The sequence below is a fragment of the Cricetulus griseus genome, chromosome 2, assembly GCF_003668045.3.
Source record: "Cricetulus griseus strain 17A/GY chromosome 2, alternate assembly CriGri-PICRH-1.0, whole genome shotgun sequence".
Lineage (NCBI taxonomy): Eukaryota > Metazoa > Chordata > Mammalia > Rodentia > Cricetidae > Cricetulus > Cricetulus griseus.
The window spans coordinates 228,918,061-228,945,562 of record NC_048595.1 but is presented as its reverse complement, the minus strand read 5'-3'; positions in this window follow the sequence as shown (position 1 = coordinate 228,945,562).

Sequence of the window (27,502 nt, the reverse complement as noted above, 5' to 3'; positions counted from 1 at the left end):
GCGTCTATGTTCATGAGGGATATTGGTCTGTTGTTCTCTTTTTTAGTTGTATCTTTGTGTAGCTTGGGTATCAAAATGATTGTAGCTTCCTAAAAAGAGTTTGGCAATATCCTTTCTGCTTCTATTGTGTGGAACAACTTGTGCAGTACTGGTATTAGCTCTTGTTTGAATTTCTGGTAGAATTCTGCAGTGAAGCCATCTGGCCCTGGACTTTTTTTGGTTGGAAGACTTTTGATGACTGCTTCTATTTCATCTGGGGTTATAGGGTGATTTAAACTGCTTATCTCTTCTTGGTTTAATTTTGGTAAGTGATATCTATTCAGGAAACTGACCATTTCCTTTAGATTTTCAAATTTTGTGGAGTACAGGTTTTCAAAGTATGACCTGATGATTCTCTGGATTCCTCAGTGTCCATTGTTATATCCCCTTTTAGTTTCTGATTTTGTTAATTAGCCTGCTCTCTCCCTTTTGGTTAGTTTGGATAGAGGTTTGTCTATCTTGTTGATCTTCTCAAAGAACCAACTCTTTGTTTCATTGATTCTTTGTAATGTTTTCCTACTTTCTACTTTATTGATTTCAGCCCTCATTTTGATTATTTCCTGGTGTCTACTCCTCCGTGGTGAGTTTGATTCTCTTTGCTCTAAATTTTTCAATTTTTCTGTCAATTATCTCATGTAACTATTCTCCAGTTTCTTCATATGAGCACTTAGTGCTATGAACTTTCCTCTTAGCATTGCTTTCAAAGTGTCCCATAAGTTTGGGTATGTTGTGTTTACATTCTCATTAAATTCTATGTCTTTCATTTCTTTTTTATTTCTTCCTCAACCCAAGAATGGTGTAATTGGGTGTTATTCAATTTCCATGAGTTTGTTGGTTTTCGGCAATTTGTATTGCTGTTGAATTCTAGCTTTAAAACATGGTGATTTGATGAGATACAGGGGGTTATTTCAATTTGTTTGTATCTGTGGAGGTTTGCTTTGTTGCCAACTATGTGGTCAATTTTAGAGAAGGTGCCATGTGGCGCTGAGAAGAAGGTATATTCTTTTGTGTTTGGATGGAATGTTCTATAGATATCTTTTAAACCCAGTTGGGTCATAACTTCTGTTAGATCCTTTGTTTCTTCATTAAGTTTCTGTCTGCTGGTCTTGTCTAGTGGTGAAAGGGGCATGTTGAATTCTCCTACTATAATTGTGAATGGTTTTATGTGTGGTTTGAGCTTTAGTAATTCTCCTTTTACAAATGTGGGTGCCTTCGTATTTGGGGCATAGATGTTCAGGATGGAGACTTCATCTTGAAGGACTTTTCCTGTGATGAGTATGAAATGCCCTTCTTCATCTCTTTTAGTTGATTATAGTTTGAAGTCTAATTTGTTAGATATTAGGATTGCTACACCAGCTTGTTTCTTGTGCCCATTTGATTGGAAAATCTTTTCCCAACCCTTTACTATGAGGTAACACCTGTCTTTGAAGTTGAGGTGTGTGTCTTTTATACAGCATAAGGATTGATTCTTTCTTCATATCCATTCTGTTAGCCTGTATCTTTTTATGGGCAGGTTAAGGCCATTGACATTGAGGGGTATTAATGTCTATTGATTGTTTGTTCTTGTTCATTTTTGATTTGTTGGTGGTGTCATTGTGTGTGGATTTCACCCTCCTGTTTCTTTTTGTGTTTGGTAGAATTGGATTATCTATTGCCTATATTTTTGTGAGTGTAGTTATCTTCGTTGGTTTTGGAGTTTTCCTTATAGAATTTTCTGTAGTGCTGAATTTGTGGATATGAATTGTTTAAGTCTGATTTTGTCATAGAATATCTTGTTTTCTCCATCTATAGTGATTGAATGTTTTGCTGGGTACAGTAGTCTGGGTTGGCATCCATGCTCCCTTTGTGATTGTAGGATATCTATCCAGGACCTTCTTTCTGGCTTTAAAAGTTTCCATTGAGAAGTCGGGTGTGATTCTGATAGGTCTGCCTTTATATGTTACTTGGCCTTTTACCTTTGCTGCTCTTAATATTTTCTCTTTATTCTGAAGGTTTGGTGTTTTGATTATTATGTGTCAAGGGGACTTCTTTTTATGGTAAAGTCTGATTGGTGTTCTGTAAGCTTCTTGTATTTTCACAGGTATATCCTTCTGTGGGTTGGGGAATTTTTCTTCTATGATTTTGTTGAATATGTTTTCTGTACCTTTGATTTTCTTTGGTCGTTGACTGTATATCCTCTAGCGAGTCTTCAACAACTGAGTTTCTCTCTTCCATCTCTTGTATTCTATTGGTTATACTCACATCTTTAGTTCCTGATCATTTATCCAGTCTTTCTAGTTCCAGCATCACATCATTCTGTGTTTTCTTTATTGTTTCCTTTTCAGCTTCCATGCCTTGGACTGTTTCAAGTGCTTCCTTCACTTGTTTGGTTGCTTTTCTCTTGGCTTTCTTTAAATACTTTGAGAGATTCATTAAATTCTTAAGTTCTTTGGTTTGTCTTTTCCTCCATGTCATGTGATTTTTTGCTTGTTTTTTCTTCTATTTCTTTAAGGGATTTTCTTGTTTCCTCTTTAAAGGACTCTATCATCTTCCTAAGATAATTTTTGAGGTCCATATCTTCTTCCTGCTCTGTGTTGGGTTTTTCAGATCTTGCTGGTGTTGAGGCCTTAGATTCTGGTGGTGTCATATTGGTTTTTATGTTGTTGAGTGTGTTCTTATTCTATCTTCTTCCCATCCCTTTTTCCAGTGAGTGCAGCTGGCTCAGCTTCTTGCGGCTGTGGGATCACAGAGCGTGGCGTGTGGACAAGGGTGGGTGTGTCCAGACTCAGGGTCAACCTTCCTGAGGCTCCTGTACCTGCTGAGATTAGCAGCCTGCTGAAGAACAGAGGGCAGGGTGTAGACAGGGGTAAGATGTGTACAGACTCGGGGTGGACCTTTCTGGACTGGGGAGGTCCACTCTTTTCCAGGTGTTGTCAGGCAGAAGTGAGCAGGTGTTGATTGAGGATATTGGGGGCCAGGCAAAGCAGTGCCCAGACTCACCTGAGGCTACAGCATCCACCGCCGGACAGAGGGCAGGGTGTAGACAGGGGTGAGGTATGTCCAGACTCCTGTCTTTCCTCTTTAAAATAATCCTGTCTAAACTAACGAGTTTTTAATTTTCTCATTTTCAAGTAATATACAAAACATTTTCCTTGACTCCCTTGTTGATATACCACACTTGATAATATGAACCAACAGTAGAACTGAAGGAAGAAGCAATTCTGGAACCAAGGATGTGTCCTGGTGTGGAAAATGTCAATTCGGATTTAGGTGATTTTCTATCCTCTGAAGCCTTTCTGCATTAAAACATTCATTATCAGTAATCAGAAGAAATGATCCAAAGGATATTTTTATACACTGGTTCTGTATAATATGTTCACATTTCCACAGATACTTCACTTTCTGCCCAGAAATTTATTTGAATTGACATTAACTTTGGTGTTTTCACTGCAGAGAAGCTAAATTACAAGAGCTAGAGGGTTTCTTTCATTGTTTAAAATGAATTGATATTAAAAAGAGTAACTAATGAAAACATAATGGGTATTGACAACCCCATCTCTGTTTAATGTAAATTTCACTAACAGTATACCAGTTGCAACCTATTTAGTAGTTTTTATATTAGAGACATTATATGAATCTGAAATAAGTTGGGTAACCAACAATGATGTTAAAAACATTTATACTTGTCTTCTTTTTTCTTTCTCTCCATTTTTATTTAAATTAGAAATAAGATTATTTTACATGTCAATCCAAGTTCCCTCTGCCTCTGCTCCTCCCCTGTCTCCCCCAACTAACACCCTACCTATCACATACCTTTTCTGCTACCCAGGGAGGGTGAGGCCTTCCATAGGGGGTCTTCAGAGTTTGTTGTATCTTTGGGATAGGGCCTAGGTCCACTCCCTTTTGTCTAGGCTCAGGGAGTATCTCTCTATGTGGAATGGGCTACCAAAGTCCATTCCTATTTTAGGGATAAGTACTGATCTACTACAAAAGGCCCAATAGATTTCCAAGGTCTCCTCACTGTCACCCACGTTGATGGGGTCTAGATCAGTACCATGCTGGTTTCCCAGCTATCAGTCTGGGAACCAACAGTTCCCCTTGTTCAGTTCAGCTGTTTCTGTTGGTTTCACCAGTCTGGTCTTGACACCTTTGCTCATCACTACTCCTTCTCTGCAACTGGATTCCAGTTCAGTTCGGTGTTTAGCTATGGGTGTCTACTTGTCTTAATTATTATTTTTGTACTGCTACAAAATTTAATCCAGGGCTTTGCCTAAGGTAGGCAAGCTCTTTCTACAAGTCTCTAGGTTTGATTTTGTTGTTGTTTTTGTTACTGCTGTTGTGAGGACCAGCCTTTAGCAGCTCAGGAGTTGAGGGGGAGCCATGGAATCAGAGGACTAATCACTCAGTTTTACAGGCGAATTGTAATGAATTAATCAGATCTGGTAGCATAATAGATGGTGTTTATTTGGAGAAAGAACTTACACAGAAAACAAGTGCTCCTGCTCCAAGGATGCAGACACTGCCGCCCAGATGCTCTCCATCACACAAAAGGGGCCTTTTGAGCCTGGGTTCTTCCCTTTAATGGGTCAGGTCCAAACCTGTAACCACTCCCAAAAGGCATGGTTACTGCTACAGGTGCAGAGGTGACTATATGGTTACACAGTTTGACTTTTCTGTGGGAGTGAGGTAAAATTTATATCTGGGGCCATTGAAAAAGGGAAACATGTGCACTTGCATGCTCGAGCACACACACACACACACACACACACACACACAAACACACACACACACACAAGCACACACACACACACACACACACACACACACACACACACACAGAAATGGGCACAAATGCACACTTTAAGGTCATTTTATCATCTCTTTCACATCTATTTCTTTTCTGATCTCTATCCAGATGTATCCCTTCTGTCTCTCTTGATATCTTTCTTTAACTATCTTTTTTCCCTTACAGCTTATGGACCCCAGCAAAATCTTTCAAATAATGTAAAATTTACAATGTGGTTACATTCTTTTTTCAAGTGAATGATTAAAATGAATATAAGTAAAAACAAACAAAAAACTCACCATACTTTCCAAATCCCTTACATGATTAAACATTTTACTATTTATTATAGGTGAAAAACAAGACCTTTCAAACATAACTATTTACATAGGCTGCGGTTTTATAATTGACAGAAAAACAGGTTTCTAAGTTTCACTTTTCATATTTTAGAGTCCAGGCCAATTATCTGAACTAACCATGCAATTCTTTGTTTTCTGTTTACATGAAGTCAATTGTTTAAAGCATTGTTTTAGTTATGATGCAACCCAAAACCTGTGAACACGTTCTCCAATATCAGAAAGAATGTGAGCTAACTCCTCAGACTCTATTGTTTTTCTTCATCATTTACCTAAAGGATAGTCTATATAGCTTCTCAAGAGAAACTCTTAGGTCCTAGCTGTGTGACACTTCTTTGTTCGTATTTTTTATCACTCTGCATGCCCTGCTTTATCTGGGGCAGGGGGAACACTTTAAACAGTACAGTTTAAGAAGAAATCATCTTCTTAATAACCCACAGGTAAAAATGCCCAGTTGAAAGGGATAGTTCCATGACATACTCACACTACATTAAAGACAATGGGGATCCTTCCACCCTTTCACACCACGCCAGACACCAGAGAAAACTGGCAGTGGCAAACATGAAAAAGGCACAGTGGTACTAGGAGATACTCTGGGATCCGAAGCTCCCAGGTTCTTATCTATGAGACATTCACCCATCAGTGCCTTGGATTCTGGTGGGCTGATCTCCTAAAATCAACTGCCACCTGTTGCTCCTCTGACATGGCCACCTACATTTTGCCTTGTCCTTTTCAGAGCCACATGTAGACCAGGCTCCCTTGATGAATGGTCGGTCTCCTACCACAGACTCCCAGGTGATTTGGCAGGTAGGGAAACTACCACACCCAGCATCTGTTTTTGAAGCTAACCAGGAAATAAAAATTAGATAAAAAAGAGTAGCATTAACTGACATTTAAGTGCAACAGAAAGTAGGAGCCTGGCAACATGAACTTTGAGTCTGACTTCAAAGTGTGTGTCTTGACAATGCCCCTTTTTATACCTTCAGTAGCCTTTCACCTCCTCCATTTATGTAGCCAATTTCCAAGCAATAGAACAATACATCAAAGGCAGGAAGAGACCTATTTTAACCTGACTCTTCTATTCTATGTAGAGCTTTGCTTCTGAGCCCTCTGTGCTGTTTCATATCTCAGTTTGTTGAAGGTGGGCATCCGTTGTTTTCTGAACAATCCACATTTTTATCAGATAATTCAGGCCAAGATACAGAAGTGAAATGAGGTGGGAAAATACTATCATGAGTCTTTCACTTTGTTACATGTCAGCAGATAACTCTGGATTTTCATGATGAAAATGGTTGCTTGAACTTAGTTTCAAAATGTTTTCCCTTCATTTGAAAGTTAATGTTAAGCTACCATAGACATTTCTGTTCTCAGGAAAGTGACAGAGACTTCACACCAGTTTCTCCTTTCTTTCCGAAGAACACTTTTGGGGATGAGGAAAAGTGTTTTCCACTGGCACTCTTACAAATTATTATTGTTTCTTTTTATGTCAGTACTCAAAAGAAGCCCTGGAAGTGATAGCTTTACAGATTTAGGAAATAATAAATAGAGCCTCCAAGAAAGGAATCCCACAGGTAATGTTTGCTCACTTTAATGATGGCATTTGACAGCGGGTTTTGTTTAGCATGATGTTTCCTTGGCAACCCTTTCATTGGAAAATGAGAACTGATAGAAAAATGCTGAAGTATTCATTTTTATTGAAAGATTATTGGTGATACTTCTCTTTCTTTTTTATGTATTTATCATTGCTCCTTTGCCATGTGATACAGTCATTTGACAGGATTAGTCATTTATCTAAAATTAATTTCTGCAAGAATAGCTGTGTGTAAGATATGAGATGATTCAGGAAATGCGTTGGCTTTGCTTTCTCATTTTGACATGCCTGATTCTTCTTTAGGGTTTGAGGTGTCACATTAAGAATGGAGTGTCACACTTCCCTACTTCTGATTGAAAGTGCATTGATACAGAAATTATTTTCAGCATTAGCTGAGTATATATTCCAGATAATAACTATGTAATGGATGTGTGAAATCGAGAAGCGAGTACTTTTTAAAATAACAATCTTCAGTTTTTATACAGACAAACCAACAGAAGATGAAAATGTTTAGTGACTAATGAACACCATGGGTGTTTTCAGTGTTTTATTGTTAGCATCAGTGGATATTTAATGGCATCAAGGTAGAAAACAACAAGACATCCCTCAATGACATTTTATATAAATGTATTTTTAAAGACCTATTTATATTTTTATTTGTATATATGGACACCTAAAATTAGGTATGTATGCTACATGTTTGTCTGGTGCCCATGATAGCTAGAAGAAGAAGTTCAATCCCCTGGAGCTGAAGTTATAGTAAGTTGTGAGCTATTTGTTGTGGGTGCTAGAAGTTAAACCCTAGGCCTTTCCATGAGCACTATTCAGAACTTTGAGCCACATCCCCAGGCTCCTACATCTATCTTTAATAAAACATTTGTACAGGAATATACTTACTAATGCCTAAGAGACACTAACTTCCAATTCATCTTGAAGGCTACCCAAAATTTCCACATGCTCTTGAATATAAAACAAGGATTTTGTAGTAAAATATAACCACACTTAGTTATTTCCGGATTATGTCCATCACCTTTGAGTGATGCCTAACATTGCCAAGTTGTCACATAGGGCACAAGGCTCAAGACTGTCTTTGAGGGAGTTTCTAGATTGGGTTAAGTCATGGGGATGAACTGCTCTAAATGACGTGGCACCATTCCATGGGCTGGAACAATGAAATTGATAAAATGGAGAAAGTGAGCTGAGTACCAGAGTTCATTCCTCTGACTGTGAATATAAGAGAACCAACTGCCCAAGCTCCTACAGCCCTAACTCCCCATCATGTTGGATTATAATTTCAAACTCCAAACACTCTTTCCTTTTGGATGTTTCATCACATCAGTGAGAAAAGAGCTCTTCTCCCCAATTTTGATGTTTAGCCAAATTACTTGATACATGTATTTGGGAACATAGTAATGAAATATCTCAAGATATGTTAACCAAGCAAACAAACTACAAAAAATCTAAAAACAAATAGAGCTTTTTTCCAATGTGTATGAATTTCTTTATTAAAAATTACCTGATATTGATCTAAAACATCTAAAAACATCTCATTAAGAAAACATGAATGAAATTTCACCAGAGTTATCCTCACACTAGTATTAGTCTGTGCAATTTAGTCTAGCATGTCTAAATGACAATGAACCTTCAACTATATTTTAATTTTTTTAAATTTATTCTTCTCTCATCTAGTATATCCCAGTTGCAGCTTCCCCTCCTTCCATTTCTCTCAGTCCCTTCCTCTCACCTCCTGTCTCTCCCAGCTCCACTCCTCCTCCATCTCTGTAGTGATGTACTATTTATGATTCATTAAAGCTTGCCTGAGGATTCAGAAAACAAGAAGTCATATGTATATGTGTTTGATATGTGTGTATTTATGTGTGTGCTTGTATTTGTGTGTGTGTGTGTGTGTGTGTGTGTGTGTGTGTACATGTACATGTGAGTGAAGAGGCCTGTGGCTTCCAGAAAAGCATGCAAGACTTCCTGTAACCCTGTCACTGAAGACAGTCTGTTATGAGTCACTTGTGGTGATATATTGTTTATGATTTATTAAACCCTACCTGAGGATTCAAGATTAAGAGATAGATGGATATCTGTGAGTCCAAGGCCACCCAGATCTACACAAGAGTGAACCAGTATAAAGGAGAATTATAGCTCACATCCTTAATCCCAACATGAGAGAAGTATGTAAGACAGAAGCAAGGTCTCAGTAGAGGCATTCATTCTCCAGCCACTCTGAGGAAAGCTTACAGTCTGAGGCTTGATAAGAGCTTCTGGAAACAGGAACAGCCTATTAAGCCTGAGGTAGAGATAAGCTAGTGACCAGCTGCTTTGATTTTCTGATATTCAGCTTGAAGCTTGAACCCCAATGTCAGTCTCTGGATCATTTGTTTATTTGTGTTACACATCTCCCTTAAGGAATGTGCAGGCCTATAAGGAATATCAAGGACACATTGCATATCAAGTTGCAATAAGACTAGTTACCTCTCCTCATATCAAGGATGGACAAGAAGACCTAGTAGTAGGAAAAGGTTCCCACAAGCAGGCAGAAGAGTCAGAGACGGCCCCTGCTTCCACTGTTAGGAGTCCTATAACAAAACCAAGTTACACAACCATAAGATATATGCAGAGAACCTATATCAGACCTATGTAGGCTCCTTGATTGTTGGTTGAGCCCTTATGAGAATGATTGGTCCAGCCTGAGACCCACACCACAAGAGGGACTTCACCCGTGACACTGGATGGCCAGGAACCAGGAACCAGATAGTTCAGAGACTGAGGATTGAACCAAACATGACTGGGAAAAAAGATAAAAACAACCCAATGGAATAATTCCTAATGATATTCTGCTTTACTTGTAGATAGGAGCCTTGTATAATCATCATCAGAGAGGCTTCACCAAGCTGCTGATGGAAATAGATGCAGAGAACCACAGTCAAACATTGATCTAGGCAGAGCATGGGGAATGCAGCTGAGGGACCAGAAGGATTGTAGGAACCAGAGGAATCAAGAAAACCCACATACTCAAGAGATAAAATTTTTAAATGAACTTATCATGGATAAACACAGAAAACTTTTCCTGTGAAATTAAGATGATTAATTTAGTTAGTTAACCTAAGGCATTTAAAAAAGAAATTCCTAAATCAAATTAAGTACTTTGGACAAAACATAAAGTAACTCATGTTGAACCTTTTTATTCTTAGTTGTTTTCTTTTTATTTAAGTTTGGAACAATTGTACTGAATTTCAGTTACCATTGCAGACACAAGAATCCAGGTAGAACAAATGAAACTATTGATCACCCCAAACAGCTGTGAAAGCCATGCATATTTTGATTCTCCTCCTTTAATCCCCCAGAAAGTAAGTGCATGGTACCTCACCACAGATGAATGGTCATAAGGTACATATTTTTGTTTTCCATCTTTCTTAGATCATAACCATTTTGATATTCATTATGATGCTGAGTGCAACAAGAAAATGTTCCTTATTAACTACCACTAAATATTATTTTATTACATAGTGTGTCAGGATTCATTTATCCATTCACTTTGTGTTGTTCATTTATGTTTTTTCAGGATTTATTATGGTAAGTAAGCCTTACTGAACATGTACATAAAATTTTTATATGTTACATGTTGTCAATAATGTTATGCAGATAGCAGTGGTGTGTTTGATTTACACATAGCATTTGCATTTAGCATTTTAAAATTTCCTACTCTACCCCCACATTTTACATGCTCAGAGGAATGCATGAATTCCCATCCTCTATACCCTTGCTAACAATTGGTATACCATGTCTCTTTAATGTTAGCTCTTCTAATTAGATGTAATAGTACCTCACCATGATTTTCATGGGTCATTAATGGCATCAAGACAAAATTTCTTGAGCTTATTTGCATTTGTACATCACTCATGAAATAACTATCCATACTTCTTGTCTGTTATATAGTTGAAACCTCCTTTTACTTGTGTCTAGTTTTCTCCCTTAAATCCCTTCCATGTCCCCCAACACCTCTCAAATTCATAGCCTCTTACTTTAGTGTTCCTGTTATATCTATGCTTTTAGAGGTTGCCAACAGTCATGAAAAGGACTTAAGGCATTTGACAACCTCTGAAAAATGGAAACTTATTTTTCCCCAGTGATGAATTCCCTAATTAGTTACTAGTGAGTTTTACACACTCCAGAATAAGATGATCATATTTAGGTTACCTTTTTTTTTCTTTCCAACTCCAGTGCATCTTTTTCATGTAATGTTAAAATAATAAATTTTAGTTTTTTGGTGAAGTCTAACATATTCTGTCTTCTCTATAAGCATGCATCTGTTAATACAATTTTTAAGAAATATTTGTGAGGGTCTAGAGACATGATTTGGTGATTAAGATCACTTGCCACTCCTTCAGAGGACTCATATTTGATTCCATTCTCAGCACACAAATGGCAGTTTACAACTGCCCTTTTCAGGATATCTGACACTTCATATACACTGTGGTTACTGCAATCACATAAAGCACCCATATACATAAAAATTAGAAAAATACAAAAAAAAAACCTTTAGCTGGGCGTTGGTGGCACACGCCTTTAATCCCAGCACTCGGGAGGCAGAGGCATGCGGATCTCTGTGAGTTCAAGGCCAGCCTGGTCTCCAGAGCGAGTGCCAGGATAGGCTCTAAAGCTACACAGAGGAACCCTATCTCAAAAAAACCAAAAAAAAAAACCCGAAAAATATTTTTAAAGAAATGTTTGTCTAGACAATACTACCTGTGTACTCCTAAAAATATTATTTTAGGTTGTAACTTCAACCATTTTAGTTGACTTAAAATATTTATTTATGTGCATCTATGTGTATGCCACTTGTGTAGGGATGCCTATGCAGGCCAGAGATGGCTTCAGATCCCCTGAAGCTGGAGTTGCAAGCTTTTGTCATCTACCTGATGCATGAGACTGGAGTTGAATACAGTCTTCTGAAGACCATCACACACTCCTTTTCTTGTGGTGGGGACCAGTACAGGGTTTCTTTGGGTAGCCCTGGCTGTCTTGGCACTTGCTTTTTAGAACAGGCTGGACTTGAACTTACAGGTCTGCCTGTCTCTACCTCCCAAATTCTAGGATGAATAGCATGTGTAACTAAGCCCAGTTTAGCAACAAGCATTCTTAACTACAAAACATTCTCTCCAGTCCCTTGAGTTTACTTTGTACTGTTCAATAGGCATTTCATTTCTTTCTATCATTTGTTGAAGAGGTGATCTTTCCTCAAGTATATTTTTTGGCTGTAGTTGCCTGGAGTCATTTTTGTATCTCCTATTATGTTCTCTTGGTCTATGAATTTCTTTTACTGCTAATACCATGTGGATTTTTTTAAATGTGAGTCTGTAGCATATTTTGAAAACAGCTATTATGATGCCTCTCATAATTATTCTCAGACATGTAATCTCGGTGACTTTCTTATTATGTACAAGTTCTGTTAATTTTATATGTTGAATTTGCATCCTCCTATTTTTTCCAATATGTTTATCAATTTTGAGAGTATTTTGCCGGAGTTACTTTTTGTAAATCGAAAGCAAGATACTTACATATTGTTCAAATGTTCTCTTCTTAAAATCTTCTGTTATCATCAATTAAAAGTCAAACCAGCCTTTGCAATTGAAATCTCTCTTTTGCTTTTTTCACCCTTTCTGCTTTTCATGATGTTGATCATGTAATAGCAGGATGAAAATTAGCATAAATGCCTGATTGATTTCTACTGTCTCCTTTTATTGCTAGAATCTAATGGCTGCAAAGCATTGCATAATTTTTCTAGTGGATATGTATACAACTGTTACTTGCTCCAGTAGATAGTACCCTGAAAGACTAAAGAAAGTGACAAAGTCCATCTTGCTGAAATGAAATAGGGTTATTCACAAAAGCATGGGTTATTCAAATGAAGACACACCACAATGAAGCCATCTACAGTATGGAGCACTGACACAATCAACTCTGCTGAAGAATGTACTCAAAAACTTAGACTACAGTTTCCATTTCCCAAGGATAGGAGGTTTTTAGCTCTTTTGAGCATAGTGAGCCCTATAAGTTACCCATTTTCATAAAGATGACATTACTAAGCTAGAGCTCATTTGGGTTTCCCTCATGATAACAGCAGTCATTTCCAACTACAGGAAACAGTTATCACAAGCACAAAGGTAGTAGTATTCCTTCATTAATATATCTGTACCATATAGAAACTGTCATTTTCTAGTCATTGACTCACCACAGGTATATGTGATACCAGCTAATGTTTGCAAACACTCAGAAATATTCAAGTTAAAAACCATGTGGAATAAGATAAGACAAAGGAACTGCTTTTATTTATTTATTTATTTATTTATTTATTTATTTATTTATTTTGTCTGAAGACAAGGTAAAACACATAGTACTAGAAAAGAAGGCTCTCCAGAGCAAGGTATTAATAATAAGATAAGGAGTCACATTCAGTTTTAAGTGAAAGCATCTAATGAGTTTTCAATGTCACATTAATTGAAAAGTCATCCAAATAGTAAAAGTTATGATAGGTAATCACTAAATTTGTCAATGGTAGTACCTATATTGCTCTGGGGGAAAGGGGTAGGTAAGGAAGCCCTGAGTTAATATGTAAGTAGCAGATGGAGTCCAGAGTGGATGTGTGTGATTGACATGTGCATGGGCATGGCAAGGATCAGTGCCTTCAGGCCATGGGTAATTAACAAAGCCTTCCCCATGCAGGTTAGGCTCAGAATTGACAAACCCTTTACCCAGTATCAATATGAATCTTGGCAGTGTATACAAAAGCTAGCAATAGGAGATTCCTCTTCCTGGATGTTTACTTCCAGAAACTGCTCACCTACAGAGACCTCATCCTAATCTGCCTTCCTTTGTCCTCCACATGTACTGTGTGTAATTATGAAACTGAGTTATGGGTTGTTGTAGTTCTTGCCACTCCATCTGAGTATGTGCATCCCAGTAGACACCGACCAGCTTTTCTGTGTATGTGTCTGGTCATTTGGTCTCTTCTTTATTCCCTGTGCTCTCCTATTCAGGTCAAAGCACCAAGCCATGAGGGATGTGGCACCTACCTATTAGTAATTCAGTGGTAATAAAGGACAAAATCTGTAACGTGAGGTTTTCTTGGCCTGGCTATGTCCCACTGCCCTTATCTGCCACAAATAAACACACAGAGCTATATTAGTTGTAAGCTATTGGCTAGCAACTTGGGCTTTTGCTCTTAATCCATAACTACTAATCAATGTGTTTCCTCATGGCCATAGCTTACTGGAGAAAAGGTCTGGGCCCTTTACTTCATTGTGGTCTCCATCGCTTCTGCTCAGCCTCTCCACAGAGAATAGAAGAGAAGAAAGGAGAGTGATTTCCTGCTTGTCCCTGCTTATATTCTGATTCTGCCTGCTATGTCACTTCCTACCTGGATTAAAGGTGACTTCTCTTTACTACATTTCTCAGAATTCTCATTTTCTCATAGTCCCACCTATCTTGCTTCCCCTATTGGCTAACAGTGCTTTATTCACCAACCCAATAAGAGAAATATGTACAGAAGACTTCCACTATCAAAATGTATGTATGTTTTTTTTTTAACGAATACCTATTTGAGAAGATGAATAAAAAGAATAGTAGTTTGCATTTAGTAGCTTTGTGTTGTGAATCAGGTAATTCTGAAATAATTCGTCTGTTCTTTTTTAATTTAATTTTTATTTTTTATTTAAATCTTTAATGACTACTCATAATTTAGATATCCATTGCGCATTCCCTCACCCTCCCATCCTCTCATGTGCCACCCCAAGTCCCCCAACCCATCTCCCAAATCCTCCCCAGGGACAGTGAGACCCTCCACAAGGGACCTTCAAAGACTGTCATATCATTTGGGGGAGGGTCTAGTCCCTCCTTGCTGTATCTGGGCTGCAATAGTGTCCCTCCATAAGGAATGGGCTCCCAAAGTCCATTTGTGCTCTAGGGTTAAAGACTGTCTCCACTGTTAGAGGTCCCATAGACAGCCCTGGCCTCCTTGCTGGCACCCATGTTCAGAGGGCTTGGTTCGATCCAATGCTGTTTTACCAGTTTTATGACTAATGTCTCCATGCTCTCACTAGGTCAGGTCAGCTGTTTCTTTGTGTTTCTGCAGCAACATCTTGGCTGGTTTGCTCATCCTCCTCCCTCTCCACAACTTGATTCCAGGAGTATGGTTCAGTTCTAAGCTGTGCGTGCCTGTTTCTGCTTCAAAGAGCTACTAGATGAAGGCTCTAGGAGTGGTAATGAAGGTAGACATCAATCTCATTAGAGGGGAAGACTATCAATGGCATCTTCTCCACCACTTACTGGATTCTTAGTTGGAGTCATCCCTGTGTATCCCTTAATGTTTCCCCTGTGCAAGACCTCTCTCCATACCTGTACTGTCTCCCTCTATCAAGGCATCTCCTTTCTTGCCCTCCTCTATTCATCTGCTGTCTCAGTCCTCTTGACCCCCCCATTACCATCTGTTCTTTTAATGAGAGGCATTCCTAACTTTTACATTCTTCTCTGGAAAATGCCTCATCATGGATCAAAAGTTCATTCACTAATAATTCAGTATGAAATACTGGATGCAGTGACTAATTTTGTATTTAGAACTTAAGCTGCCAGGAGCAAAAGAATGCAAATTAAAACCATTATTTCATACTTACTCTGTGTCCTAAAGAAGACAAGTAGTTATTGCATTTGGAGCCAAGGGCTATGGTGCTTTTAGGGGTGAGGCTCCCTTGTGTGTTATGTAATATATCACTTTCTCAGTAATTAGTTAAATTTAAATACTAAAATCCCTTAATATTGTAGTTGCAATGTAAAGAAACCGTACTACCAAGGTCATCTGAAGTTATTAATCTCAGTTATTATAAATCCTGATGTTTTCTTGAATGTTGATTCAGATTTATTCATCATTGTTTTGGGAGGATAGCTAACTGTGTGGTATTTGTTACAGATTGCATGTGGAATGTCTCCCACATGTCCACATGTTTAATACTTTATCCTCAGTTTTCAGGGTGTATGAAGTTTCTGGACAAAGAAAATAGGTCATTAAATGGAGAATATTTAGGGATTTCTCCTTTCTCTATGGCCAGGTGTTCTTTTGTGGTTTCCTGATCACAGCAGGGTACAGCAGCTAGCTTGCTCTATGCCCTCAACTACATGATGCTTGTGCTGAGTCACATGGGGCCAACTGGCCCCATGGACTTATGTCTGTGAAACTCTGAGTCAACAATATTTTCTAAGTTTTTTTTAATGATTTTCTTGCATGGGCTATTTTTTCCCAAGGCTGCAGAAAAATAGTTAAGATTAAATAATTAAAAACTAAGAAGTGTGGAGCAAGCTGAAACATAGAAAAGTTGTTTCCTTTCACAAGGAAAAGCCACTTTTTGATGAGCTATTTCATTCAATGAATCCCCTTTAATAATATGTGAGATCATTATGAAAGAGGGCATATGTGATTTGTAGAACTGGTTTATTTCATTGTAAAACTCTCTTTTCTTAGAACTTTTGAATGGTATAAGACTAAGGAAATAATACGTCATTCTGATGTGAATATATCAAAATGACACTGATAATAACATACAGCCCTGGAGTTGTGTTTGGCTAAATATGAACTTTGTGTTTTAAAAATAGCAGTAAGGGCTTTCCGCTGACCATTCTGCAGCTAGGTGAGTGACCCCCTGCTCTTACCCAACTCCTGTCCAAAGCGCCATTCACCCAGATCTCCCCAGGCTTGTGCCTGCTTCAAGTAGATGCACCCAGGCAGGGAGGAGCTCCCTGAATCTGGGAACAGGCCACTCACTCTTCCTTCCCTTTCCAACGACCGATCCACAACGAGGTGAGTGATCCACTGCTCTTACCCAAACCTTTCCAAAGCCCCATCCCCGGGCCTGATCCAGCTTGGGGTAGACATGCCCAGGCAGTGAGGAACTCCCTGAGCCTGGAAATACACCACTCTTACTTCCTGTGTCCCCCACACACCTGACCCTTATGGAGGCCTAACTCCTTCAGAGTGAGGAGACTACCAGGAAAGGCAAGACCATCCAGAGATGTGCACATGGAATTCCTGGCCCACGCACCCACTGGGTCACAAGAGGAGATAGAGAGACCCCTCCTGCACTCACTGGAAAAAGATATGGGAAGAAGACAGAATAAGAACTCACTCAACAAAAGAAAGACCAATATGACACCAACAGAATCTAGGGAGTCCACTCCAGCAAGATCTGAAAAGCCCAACACAGTGCATGAAGAAGAGATGGACCTCAAAAATTATCTCAGCAAGATGATAGAGACCCTTAAAGAGGAAACAAGAAAATCCCCTAAAGAAATACAAGAAAAAGCAAGCAAAAAATTACACGAAATGGAGGAAAAGACAAACCAAAAAATTCAAGGAATAAACAAATCTCTTAAAGAATATAAAGAAACCCAAGAAAAAACAACCAATCAAGTGAAGGAAGCTCTTGAAACAGTCCAAAGCATGAAAGCTGAAATAGACACAATAAAGAAAACACAGAATGAGGCGATGATGGAAATGGAAAGACTGGATAAATGATCAGGAACTATAGATGTGAGTATAACTAATAGCATCCAAGAGACGGAAGAGAGAATCTCAGCTATTGAAGATTGGCTAGAGGATATACATTCATCAACAACGAAAAAGTCCAACAAATCCCTAACACAAAATATCCAGGAAATATGGGACACCATGAAAAGACAAAACCTAAGAATAATAGGTATAGAAGAAGGTGAAGAAACACTGCTCAAAGGTACAGAAAACATATTCAACAAAATCATAGAAGAAAACTTCCCCAAACTACAGAAGGATATGCCTATGAAAGTAGAAGAAGCTTACAGGACACCAAACAGACTGGACCACAAAAAGAAGCCCCCCCCAACACATAATAATCAAAACACCAAATCTACAGAATAAAGAGAAAATATTAAGAGCAGCAAAGGAAAAATGCCAAGTAACATATAAAGGGAAACCAATTAGAATCTCACCAGACTTCTCAATGGAAACTCTGAAAGACAGAAGGTCTTGGATAGATATCATACAAGCACTAAGGGAGCATGGATGTCAACCCAGACTACTGTACCCAGCAAAACTTTCAATCACTATACACGGAGAAAACAAGATATTCCATGATAAAAACAGATTTAAACAATACATATCCACAAATCCAGCACTACAGAAGCTCTGGAAGGAAAACTCCAACCCAACGAACATAACTACACTCACAAAAACACAGGCAATAGTTAATCTAATTTTACCAAACACAAAAAGAAGCAGGAGGGCAAAATCTACTCACAATGACACCACCAACAATAAATCCAAAACAAACAAGAAGCAAGGAACAATGGACATTAATATCCCTAAATGTCAATGGTCTTAACTTAGCCATAAAAAGATATAGTCTAACAGAATAAATAGATACAAAGACAGAATCCATTCTTCTGCTGCTTACAAGAAGCACACCTCAATATCAAGGACAGTCGATACCTCAGAGTAAAAGGATGGGAAAAGATTTTTCAGTCAAATGGGCTCAAGAAACAAGCTGGTGTAGCAATCCTAATATCTAACAAATTAGACTTTAAACTAAAATCAATCCAAAGAGATGAAGAAGGGCATTTCATACTCATCACAGTAAAAGTCCATCAAGATGAAATCTCAATCCTGAAAATCTATGCTCCAAATACGAAGGCACCCACATTTGTGAAAGAAACATTTCTAAAGCCCAAACCACACATAAAACCACACACACTTATAGTAGGAGACTTCAACACCCCCCTTACTCCACTAGACAGGACTACCAGACAGAAACTTAACAAAAAACAAAGGATCTGAAAGAAGTTATGACACTACTGGGGTTAACAGATATCTATACAACATTCAATCCAAACCCAAAAGAATATACCTTCTTCTCAATGCCACATGGCACCTTCTCGAAATTTGACCACATAGTAGGCAGCAAAGCAAACCTCCGTAGTTACAAAAGAATTGAAATAACCCCCTGTATCTTATCAGATCACCATGCATTAGAGCTAGAATTCAACATCAATACGAATGGCAGAAAACCTGCAAACTTTTGGAAAATGAATAACACCCAATTCCACCATTCTTGGATTGAGGAAGAAATAAAAAAAGAAATTAAAGACTTCCTAGAATTTAATGAGAATGCAGACACAACATACCCAAACTTATGGGACACTCTGAAAGCAATGCTAAGAGGAAAGTTCATAGCACTAAGTGCCCACATGAAGAAACTGGAGAAAAGTCTCATTAGAGAATTGACAGAACAACTGAAAGCTTTAGAGCAAAAAGAAGCAAACTCACCACGGAGGAGTAGAAGCCAGGAAATAATCAACCTGAGGGCCGAAATCAACAAAGTAGAAACTAGGAAAACAGTACAAAGAATCAACAAAACAAAGAGTTGGTTCTTTGAGAAGATCAATAAGACAGACAAACCTCTAGCCAAAGTAACCAAAAGGCAGAGAGAGAGAGAGCATGCTAATTAACAAAATCAGAAATGAAAAGTGGGATGTAACAATGGACACTGAGGAAATTCAGAGAATATGCAGGTCATACTTTGAAAACCTGTAATCCACAAAATTTGAAAATCTAAAGGAAATGGATAGTTTTCTGGATAAATATCACTTACCAAAATTAAACCAAGAACAGATAAATAGTATAATCGACCCATAACCCCTAATTAAATAGATGCATTCATCAAAAGCCTCCCAACCAAAAACTGCCTAGGGCCAGATGGCTTCACTGCAGAATTCTACCAGAAATTCAAACAAGAGCTGATACCAGTACTCCTCAAACAGTTCCGCACAATAGAAGCAAATGGGATATTGCCAAACTCTTTCTACAAGGCTACAATCACTTTGATACCCAAGCCACACAAAGATATGACTAAAAAAGAGAACTACAGACCGATATCCCTCATGAACATCGAAGCTAAAATACTCAATAAAATATTGGCGAACTGAATCCAAGAACATATCAGAAAAATCATCCACCATGATCAAGTAGGCTTCATCTCAGGAATGCAAGGATGGTTTAACATATGAAAATCCATCAATGTAATCCACCATATAAACAAACTGAAAAAGAAAAACCACATGATCATCTCACTAGGTGCTGAAAAAGCCTTTGACAAAATCCAACATCCCTTCATGATAAAGATCTTGGATCGAACAGGAATAACAGGAACATATATAAACCTGATTAACTCAATATACACCAAATCAATAGCCAACATCAAACTAAATGGAGAAAAACTCAAAGTGTTTCCTCTAAAATCAGGAACAAGAAAAGGCTGTCCACTCTCTCCATACCTCTTCAATATCATACTTGAAGTTATGTATGACTAGAGCAATAAGACAAGAAAAGGGGATGAAAGGGATACAAATTGGAAAGGAAGAAATCAAACTTTCACTATTTGCAGATGACATGATAGTCTAAATTAGTGACCCGAAAAACTCTACCAGGAAACTCCTACAGCTGATAAACACCTTCAGCAAGGTAGCAGGACACAAAATTAACTAAAAAAAAAAATCTGTAGCCCTACTGTATACAGATGATAAGCCCACTGAGAAAGAAATCATGGAAACATCACCTTTCACAATATCCACAAACAACATAAAATATCTGGGGTAAAACTAACCAAAAAAGTGAAAGACCTGTACAATAAGAACTTTGAGACTTTAAAGAAAGAAATTAAAGAAGATACCGGAAAATGGAAAGATCTCCCATGCTCGTGGATAGGTAGAATCAACATAGTAAAACTGGCAATCCTATCAAAAGCAATCTACAGATTCAATTCAATCCCCATCAAAATCCCAACACAGTTTTTCACAGACATTGAAAGAACAATACTCAACTTTATATGGAAAAATAAAAAACCCAGGATAGCCAAAACAACTCTTTACAATAAAAGATCTTCTGGAGGCATCACCATCCCTGACTTCAAGCTCTACTATAAAGCCATAGTTCTGAAAACAGCTTGGTATTGGCACAAGAATAGACAGATAGACCAATGGAAACAAATTGAAGACCCAAGTATTAACCCACGCACCTACACCTTATTTTTGACAAAGGTGCTAAATCTATACAATGGAAAAAAGATAGCATCTTCAACAAATGCTGCTAGCACAATTGGATTCAGACATACAGAAGATTGCAGATGGATCCATACCTGTCACCGTGGATGAAAATTAAGTGCAAATGGATCAAATATATCTCCATAAATCCAGCCACACTGAATCTTCTAGAAGAGAAAGTGGGAATTACCCTTGAACAAATTGGCACAGGAGACAGATTCCTGAACATCAGGACAGTAGTACAGACACTGAGGTTTGCAATTAATAAATGGGACCTCCTGAAGCTGAGAAGCCTCTGTAAGGCAAAGGACATAGTCAGTAAGACAAAACGACCACCCACAGAATGGGAAAAGATCTTCACCAGCCCCACATCTGACAGAGGACTGATTTCCAAAATATACGAGGAGCTCCAGAAGCTAGCCACCAAAACACCAAACAATGAAATCAAAAAGTGGGGTGCAGAACTAAATAGAGAATTCTCAACAGAGGAATCTGAAATGGCTGAAAGACACTTAAGAAAGTGCTCAAAATCCTTGGCCATCAGAGAAATGCAACTCAAAACAACTCTGAGATACCACCTCACACCTGTCAGAATGGCTAAAATCAAAAATACCAATGACAACCTATGCTGGAGAGGATGTGGAGAAGAAGGAACACTCCTCCATTGCTGGTGGGAGTGTGAACTCTAAATCAGTATGGCGGTTGCTCAGAAAAATAGGAATCAATCTATCTCAAGATCCAACCATTCTTCTCTTGGGTATATACCCAAATAGTACATGTTCATACAACAAGGACATATGTTCATCCATGTTCATAGCAGCATTGTTTTTAATAGCCAGAACCTGGAAGCAACCTCGATGCCCCTCAACTGAAGATTGGATAGAGCAAATGTGGTACATTTATACAATGGAGTACTACTCAGTAGAAAAAAGCAATGGAATCTTGAAATTCACAGGTAAATGGATGGAAGTTGAAGAAACCATCCTGAGTGAGGTAACCCAGTCACAAAAAGACAAACATGGTATGTACTCACTCATATATGAATTTTAGACTTAGAGCAAAGGTTTACCAGCCTATAATCCTCTTCACCAAAGAAACTAGGAAACATGAAGGACTCTAAGGTATAAATAGACCCCAGGATTGGGAACTGGCATGAACTCCTGAGATAATTGGGAGTATGAGGGTAGCGGAGAGGGTGCTGCCACAATAAGAGCACAAGAAGAGGAGTAGAGGAGAGGAAATGGAGGAGCAGAGATATTGAGTAGGGGGAAGAATAGAGGAGAGAAAGTTGGATGAGAAATACCATATTACAGGGAGCCACTATAGGTCTGAGAAGAGATCTGGAACTAGGGAGATCTCCAGAGACCTACAAGGATGACACGATCTGACAATCCATGCAATGGAAGAGAGGATATCCTAAAAGCCCTTCCCCTAAAATGAGATTGATGACTAATCTTTATGACATCCCAGAGTCCTCATCCATTGGCTGATGGAAGCAGAGACAAACATCAGCCAGTGTATCAGAAATACACTGAGCTGAAATCTGGAATCTAGTTGAAGAGAGGGAGGAATGAAGATCGAAGGGGTCTCTACCAGGTTGGAGCAACCCACAGGAACAGTTGGCCTGAACAAGGGGGAGCACATGTACCCCAGATGCTGTCTGGGAGGCCAGTACAAGACTGATCCAGCCCCTGAACATGGATGCCAATAAGGAGGCCTCTGCACTCCAGGGAGCCTCTGGAAGTGGATTAGCATTTTTCTCTGGTGTAAGAAGGGACTTTGAGAGCCCATCCCACGTGAAGGGTTACACTCTGGCCCTGGACACATGGGGAAGGGCCTAGGCCCAGCACAGGAAGATTTGGTGGATTTTGCAGAGCCCCTGTTGAGGGCCCTACCCTTCCTGGGCAGTGGTGGGTGGATGGGGTGCGTGGTACTTTGGAGGTGGGGGAGGAGGGATGGGGGTGAGGGTAGGGAGAGGGAGAAGGAATGCACATGTGAAACAAGCCTGTTCCCTAACTTGAATTAGTAATAAAAAAATAGCAATAAGGAAATGGTAGAAATGAAAGAGAACCTTCTGTCCTATGGTTCTTGTTCTACTAAAATGCAAAGACTGTGTCTCTGCACAAGGATGGGATATAGCAGTTCCAGGACAGTTGTGCCATTGGTCTATTCAGAGGTGGAAAACACAGCTTCAGCTGCAGTAAACGCCTTTGATTGCCTCCACAGAGTGCTGCAGGGTACAGCATCATAGAAAGTATATGTGTCTGAAAACACATCAAAGTGGCTGTTAGAGAGAACATTCCTCAGTCCTCCATGAGAAAGCAGAATGCTTGTGCTCCATCCTTAGCAAGGCAGCTGTGTCATGTTTCTTAGTCTAAGTAGCCAGCCAAGACTCCATAGGGTAAGGAAAAACACTGATGGGGCAAATTTAACCCTGTCTGCATTCAGAACTAAGGCAATCAAGTCTGAGAGCTTTTATTTGTTTCTATCTTTACCAATGTTTTATAGCTGTGATTACTGAGAAGCACATTGCTGTATGCAATGTTGGCTTTTTATGATAAATCAATGACACTAATTGAAAGAAGGATATTTATCATCCATATATATGCATCTCTATAAAAATTCTCTGGAAATATGTATATATACATAATAAATATAACAACACACACACAAACACACACACACACAAACACACACACACACACACACACACACACACACACACACACACAGAATTTGATCTCTTCCAGAGTGTTTTAAAGTCATTGCCATGTTAGTTAAACATAAGATGTCTTAAAATAAAACACTCGACATAGAGCAAAGGATTACCAGCCTATAATCCTCTTCACCAAAGAAACTAGGAAACATGAAGGACTCAAAGTGATAAATGGACCCCAGGAATGGGAAGTGGCATGAATACCTGAGCTATTTGGGAGCATGAGGGTGGGGGAGAGGGAGCTGCCACAATAAGAGCAAGAGAAAAGGAGTAGAGGAGAGGAAATGGAGGAGCAGAAATATTGAGTTGGGGGAAGAATAGAGTGGAGAGAGCAGGATGAGAGATACCATATTACAGGGAGCCTCTATAGGTCCGAGAAGAGATCTGGATGACATGATCTGACAATCCAGGCAATGGTGGAGAGGATAACCTAAAAGCCCTTCCCCTAAAATGAGATTGATGACTACTCTTTATGCCATCCTAGAGCCCTCATCTAGTGGCTGATGGAAGCAGAGACAGACATCCACAGATATACACTGAGCTGAAATCTGGAATTTAGTTGAAGAGAGGGAAGAATGAAGATCAAAGGGCTCTGTACCAGAGTGGAGAAACCCACAGAAACAATTGGCCTAAAAAAGGGAGAGCACATCGACCCCAGATGCTGTCTGGGAGGCCAGTACAAGACTGATCCAGCCCCCTGAACATGGATGCCAATAAGGTGGCCTCTGCACTCCAGGGAGCCTCTGGAAGTGGATTAGCATTTTTCCCTGGTGTAAGAAGGGACTTTGGGAGCCCATCCCACGTGAAGGGTTACACTCTGGCCCTGGACACATGGGGAAGGGCCCAGGCCCAGCACAGGAAGATTTGGTGGACTTTGCAGAGCCCCCCTTGAGGGCCCTACCCTGCCTGGGGAGTGGTGGGTGGATGGTGTGGGCATAGGTTGGGCGTAGGGGCAGAGGGATGGGGGTGAGAGGAGGGAGAGGGAGAAGGGACTTACATGTGAAACAAGCTTGTTCCCTAACTTGAACTAATAAAAAAATTAAAAAAATACACTCTTTTATATATTGATGCCTCAGTGTTGGCAAGAGAGCAAACCAATTTACATTGACTCTGGATGGCAATAAAAATTTGGTTTCTTGATTTTTATTAAATGAGAGCTTCAGTCCTGTTCAAATTCCTTAGCTGAATCTTTCCAAAACCAAAGTGTCTTTACAAGTCAATAGAAATGAAAATTTCTAGTTTTTTTTTTCAGGAAATAGAAGCATAATAAATAACATAGTAAGTCCACTGGAAATAAGTTAATGGATTCAGTAAAATATGTCAGTCATTAAGGTAAGATACATAAATATTTATATTACACTATCCTTCCAATCATCAATTAAGAGATGAAATTTCTCTCATATTTTTCTGTCTTATTAGTTATGTCTAATAAACAGACTGGAAATACATATTTTAGGCCTTCTTCTGCCCTGCTCAGAGACACCTGAGCCATGATACTGGGCACTGCATATCCTATGTAGTTGGGATCCAGCCCACCCAGAGCCTGCAAGGGTCATAGTCCCTTAACAAAATAAAACAAACGATCTAAAGGAAGTTATGACACAATTGGGTTTAACAGATATCTATAGAACATTCCATCCAAACACAAAACAATTTACCTTTTTCTCAGTGCCATATGGAACCTTCTCTAAAATCGACCACATACTTGGCAACATAGCAAACCTTAACAGGTACAAAAGATTAAAACAACCCCCTATATCTTAGCAGACAACCATGCTTTAAAATTATAATTCAATAACAACACAAATTGAAGAAACCCTATAAACTCATGGAAATTGAATAATGCCCAATTGCACTATCCCTAGGTCCAAGAAGAAATAATACATGAAGATAAAGATTTCCTAGAATTCAATGAGAATAAGGACATGTCATACCCAAACTTATGAGACTCTTTGAAAGCAGTGCTAAGAGGAATGTTCATAGCACTAAGTGCCCACATGAAGAAACTGGAGAACAGTCACACTAGAAAATTAAGAGCATGACTGAAAGTTCTGGAACACAAAGAAGCAAACTCACCCAGGAGGAGTAGACTACAGGAAATATTCAATTTGAGGGCTGAAATCAATAAAGCAGGAACTAGGAAAACAATACAAAGAATCAATGTAAGGCAGAGTTGGTTGTTCAAAAAAAATCAACAAGATAGACAAACATACATCCAAACTTACCAAAGGGCAGAGAGAGAACATGTAAATTAATAAAATCAGAAATGAAAATGGGTACATTAAAACAGACACTGAGGAAATACAGAGACTCTTCAGCTCATACTTTGAAAACCTATACTCAACAAAATTGGAAAATTTAAAGAAATGCAAACTTTTCTGGACAGGTATCACTTACCAAATTAAATCAAGAACAGATAAACAATTTAAATAGACCTATATCCCCTAATGAAATATATGGAGTCATCAAAAGTCTCCCCACAAAAAAAAAAAAAAAAAGCTCAGGGCCTTCAATACAAAATTCTACCAGAAATTCAAGTAACAGCTAATACCAATTCTCCTCAAAGAATTCCACACAATATAAGCAGAAAGGTCATTGCCAAAATCTTTTTACCAGACTTCAATAAACTTGGTACCCAAGCCACAGAAAGAAAAACTTAGAGAACTATAGACCAATATCTCTCATGAACAGGGATGCAAAAAGACACAATAAAATACTGGCAAATTGGATCCAAAAACACATAGAGAAATCATCTGCCTTGATCAAGTAGGCTTCATCCCAGGATGCAAGGATGGTTCAACATAGAAAAGTCCATCATTGTGATCCACTGTATAAACAGAATGAGAAAGAAAAACCACATGATCATCTCACTAGATGCTGAAAAAGACTCTGATAAAATCCAACACTTCATGATAAAGGTCTTGGAGAGATCAGTGATAACAGGAACATACCTAAACATAATAAAACCAATATGCAGCAAGCCAAAAGCCAAAATCAAACTAAATGGAGAGAAACTCAATGGGATTCCTCTAAAATCAGGAACAAAACAAGGCTGTCCATTCTCTCCATAACTCTTCAATATTGTCCTTGAGATTCTAGCTAGAGCAATGAGACAAAAAAGGAGATCAAGGGGATACAAATTGGAAAGTAAGAAGTGAAAATTTCTCTATTTGCAGATGATATGAAAGTTTACATAAATGAACCTAAAAAATTACCAGTGAACTCCTACCTCTGATAAAAACAATCAGCAAAGTGGCAGGATACAAGATAACTAAAAAAAAAAAATATCAGTAGCCCTACTGTATTCAGATGATAAATCCACTGAAAAAAAATCAGAGAAACATCATCCTTTACAATTGCCACAAACAATATAAAATACCTTGTATTTTATGCTGGTCAAACAAGTGAAAGAACTGTATAGCATGAACTTTGAGTCTTTAAAGAAAGAAATTAAAGAAGTTACCAGAAAATGTAAGGATCTCCGAAGTTCTTGGATAGGTAGGATCAATATAGTAAAAAATTGAAATCTTGCCAAAAGCAATCTATAGATTCAATGCAATCCACATCAACATCCAAGCAGAATTCTTCACAGACCGTGAAAGAACAATACTCAAATTTATATGAAAAACAAAAGACCCAGATAGCCAAAACAACCTTGTACAATAGGGGAACTTATGGAGGCATCACCATCCCTGAATTCAAGCTCTATTATAGAGCTATAGTCCTGAACACAGCTCTGTATCAGCACAAAAATAGGCAGGTAGACAATTTAATCAAATTAAAAAACCTGATATTAACCCAAACACCTATGAACACAAGATTTTTCACAAAGAAAATAAAATTATACAATGCATAAAAGAAAGCATCTTCAACAAATGGTGCTGGCATAACTGGACGCCAGCATGTTGAAGACT